The sequence below is a fragment of the Octodon degus genome, unplaced genomic scaffold (assembly GCF_000260255.1).
Source record: "Octodon degus isolate 3935 unplaced genomic scaffold, OctDeg1.0 scaffold00016, whole genome shotgun sequence".
Lineage (NCBI taxonomy): Eukaryota > Metazoa > Chordata > Mammalia > Rodentia > Octodontidae > Octodon > Octodon degus.
Genome location: NW_004524592.1, coordinates 377,083 through 381,175, shown reverse-complemented (window position 1 = coordinate 381,175; position 4,093 = coordinate 377,083). Strand labels below are relative to the sequence as shown.

General features: G+C 41.1%; 1 pseudogene; it reads left to right on the top strand.

Moving 5' to 3' along the window:
* Positions 1 to 274: 274 nt before the first annotated feature.
* On the top strand, positions 275 to 778 carry LOC111815418 (annotated as a pseudogene).
* Positions 779 to 4,093: the final 3,315 nt, after the last annotated feature.

The following is a 4,093-nucleotide window of genomic DNA, read 5'->3' as shown; positions in this document are numbered from 1 at the left end:
CAAGGAGCTGGGCTGGGAAGATAGCTCAGCAGCATAAGCGCCAGCCAGGCAAGTGCAAGGTCTTGAGTTTGATCCCCAGTACCAAATAAATAAATAAATAAATAACTGACATCCAAGGAATTTCCATGACCTCCCTCAAATTTCATAATTTTCTATAATAACCTATAAAATTCAGCAAAGCACCATCACTATACTTACAGTTTTCTTATAAAGGGTGACAGTCAAATGAAGAGTTACATAAGGAGACTTTCCGCCATCTTTCCGTGCCACCATAATGGTGCGCCTGAATGTCCTGGCTGATGCTCTCAAGAGCATCAACAGTGCTGGAAAGAGAGGCAAGCGCCAGGGCCCCGTGCTCCAAAGTCATCGTCCGGTTTCTAACTGGGATGAAGCATGGTTACGTTGGCGAATTTGAAATCATTGACGAGGGCCAGGGAGATGGCTGAGTAGAATAAGCGCTTCCCTGGCAAGCTCATGGGCCTGAGCTCATGGGCCTGAGTTCAATCCCCGGTTCCACAAAAATAAAAGAAAGAAAGAAAAAGAAATTATTGATGACCATGGAAAAATTGTTGTGAACCTCACTGGCACGTTAAACAAGTGTGGCATGATCAGCCCCAGATTTGATGTGCAGCTGAAAGACCTGGAAAAATGGCAGAATAACCCACTCCCATCTCATCAGTTTGGTTTCATTGTACTGACAACCTCAGCGGGCATCAAGGATCATGAAGAAGCTCGACGAAAACACACAGGAGGAAAAATCCTGGGATTCTTTTTCTAAGGATGTAAAACATACAAATAAAATGCTTCCGCGGACTCTGGTGCTTCCACTTGATCGTTCTGAGCCTTTGTGCCGGTGTAGGAAGAGCGTGGTGATGTACCGCTGTTGTGTCCACTGGTGAACAAGTCCTTTTATTTATCTGTGCACCATCACTTGTGTAATGATCTACCAGAAAACGGTGTCGGTAGGCCCTGGATGGTCGGACCTGGGGTTGGGTTCATGCTCTTGAGTCTTAATTATTAATTATATGCTGAAGGTCTGGTCCTTTGCTTTGATGCTCAGCAGCACATTTCATGTACTGTGCAAATACTGCTAAAAACGTGGCATAGTTCTTACTATGTAAATGCTTATAATGACACAGCTTGTGCCAGTACACGGGGGCCACCGATGTGCCAGTGGCTACAAAGTGGTCACTTTAAACACCATTAGGAAGTACTCCAATCCTGTCATGCTTACAGATGGGGGCATGTGGATCCTCACTGTCATCACCTTGATTTCCTTGGGCCACAGGAACTTTCTCCATCAAAACTCTTGGAGGACTGTAAGGGAAGGCAGCTATGCTCACCACTATTCCACCAACGCAGACGACTGTAAGGGTTAAAGGTATAGAATATATTCTGGGGCTGGAGAAATCTTGCTTGTTGCACCTTCTCACCTAGGAAGTTCTTAGAGCCAGGTCACCAGAGAGCACCCGGCAGCCTCTGGAGGTGGACCAGGGCTACATTTTCTCTGCCCAGATCACTGTACTACAGGCCACGTCAGTTAGTAGGAACATGGGGGTTGGTACTCGTATTTTGTTTACTGGTTGGAAATGTTTGCATTTGAATATATAATTAGCATGAAAATTGAATTTTTCAATCTTTGTAATAAATTTGATATTTCTAATTTAAAAGTAAAAAAGATACATATGGAGAGACCTAGGAGAGTCACACACATAGAGGTTCTGCACTCTCTCTGCATAAGGTCAAGGTTGCTATGTCACCCTCTAGAAAACAATGTGTTCACCATCCAGGGAACTATACTGACCTGCAGTGTCCAGCACTACCACTGGACACTGGTCACAGTGCACGACGTGACTAATAGATCCACAGCCATGCAGTGAAACTCAAGCTTCAGCACCCCTCTTCTTTCTCAAGAGGTTAGGAAAGTAGACTCATGTCCTGTGGCTCAGGCTCCAGCCACACAGTTGGCCTTCAGTATGGCTTTCACTATCCTGAATGATCTGACTAGGTATCAGGGCTACCAAGAATAAAAACAATAGTCCTACCACCAAGGAAATTTCAAGGATTTAGAGATTCTGTCCCTGGACTAGGGAGAAAGACTAGACTTTTTTTTTTTATTATACAAGCAATGGACACCCACTGCTCAAGTCCGGGTCATGGCTATCGCTACCCATCTCAGTGTCCCTGCCCTATGGCTTTCCAGTCTTGAGCCCAGGCCTACTCCAGGCCACTGGTTCTGTCAGTGCTCCACTAGTAGTTGCTTCTCTGCAATCGTGCTGCTGTGCATGAGGCCAATCAAGGCTACATTGGAGTATCTACTGCAATTTGAAATAAAAATTTGGATAAATAACACCAACAAACACCACTACAAATGGAATACATGTAGATAAATGAAAAACACTTATTTTTTTTAGTTTCTTCAAAAGATAAATGGCTATTTAATTTTTATATTGCATTTTCTTTCTTTTTAAAATTTTTATTACCGTGTGTCTATATAAATGCATAATTTCAATTATCTGGGGAAATATATGTATATTTGCATCTTAATCATTTTTACTTCATCCTCCCCTCCCTGCTCTTCCTTCTTACCCCACCCCCAAACCCTCTTTCCTTCTCCAGGATCATTTAGGTCTTTAATCCATTTTTATTTTATTTTAGCTCAAGAGGGGAGATATGGGGGTCTTGAGTCCTTGTGCTGCACATGGCAACCAGTTTGCCCAGAATCATTTGTTTAAAAGGATTATCTTTTTCCAGCATATATTTTTGCCCCCTTTGTCAAAATTAAATGGTGTTTCTGCATCCTAAGTTCTGTTCCATCAATCCACATGCCCTTGATTTTTATCTGTCTTTGTTTTTTGGTGCCAGTATCATGCTGGTTTTTTTCACGGCAGCTTTATAATATAACTTTAAATCTGGAATTGTGATTCTTCCTGCTTTTCTCTTTTTTCTCAGAGTTGCTTTGATTAATCTGGGATAACTGGCTATGGAAAGCAAAAGGAGTAACATGCGTTTTACAGATACAAGAAAAGTATGTGGGAAAACTGCAAAATAGAGAGAAATTAAAAAATACTATTGTAATTTTCTTCCATAAAATAGTAGAATGTTATTTTAAATAAGCTATGATGAGTTAAAGATGTATGCTATGAATCATACTAAGGTTAGTTATTATAAACCTTGACAGAGAAAAAGTCTTTCAGAGAAGACAGGGTATCTTAGTTAGTTTGAGATGCTATAATGAAATATAATAGGCTGAAAACCTTACAATTCAGTAAGTTCACAACTTAAAAACATTTGAGTGGTGGCTCTTCACAGATACAAATGGGTCTCACATTATGAAAATCTGTAGATACAAACAAATCACAAAATAGCTCCCCTGTCTGCCAGGTATTGTCACAGTAGTGCTATGTGCTTATTGCATGGCGTGACTGTGTGTATTAATACAGTGCTCAGTCAGAGCCCAGGATATCAGGAAGCAGAAGGAAAGCAGCGGTGATGTGGAACAGACTGCCAGGAAGCCCAAAGCAATGCACATTAGATATTTATGTCACAGTTGTGGAAGGCTTACTTTGCTGGACTTAGGAATGAATTCAACTTTTGAATGTTCTCCAGAAACAGAAGTTGTTGATAAGTCAGAGACTCACTGTAACAAAAATTTACTTGTTATAGTTCTAGGGGCTGGAGCTCTGAGATCAGGGGACCAATGCAATTGCATTCTGTGGACCTGCACCTCAGGGACAGATCCCTGTCTTGTTGTACCCTCACATGGCAGAAAGAGATCCTGGGGGTCCCTTTTATAAACAACTACACCCATTTGTAAGGGCTCCATCTTCACAGCTTAATTTCCTTCCAAAGGTCTCATCCTTATTTTAACTTTTACTAGTACATGTTTATTGTACAGAATGTTTGCATTCCTCAAGTAGAGCTGGCAAATGTATATAACACATCTTAATTCATTTTTTAACCCATTTCCCTCTTTTCCCTCCTCCTGCTTTGATTTCTTGATTGCCTTCCCATGTGAGAAAGATCTACATCCCTACTTGCTATTATTTACCTTTTATTTTGCTCTTTGTTTATAATTTGAATTCTCATTGAA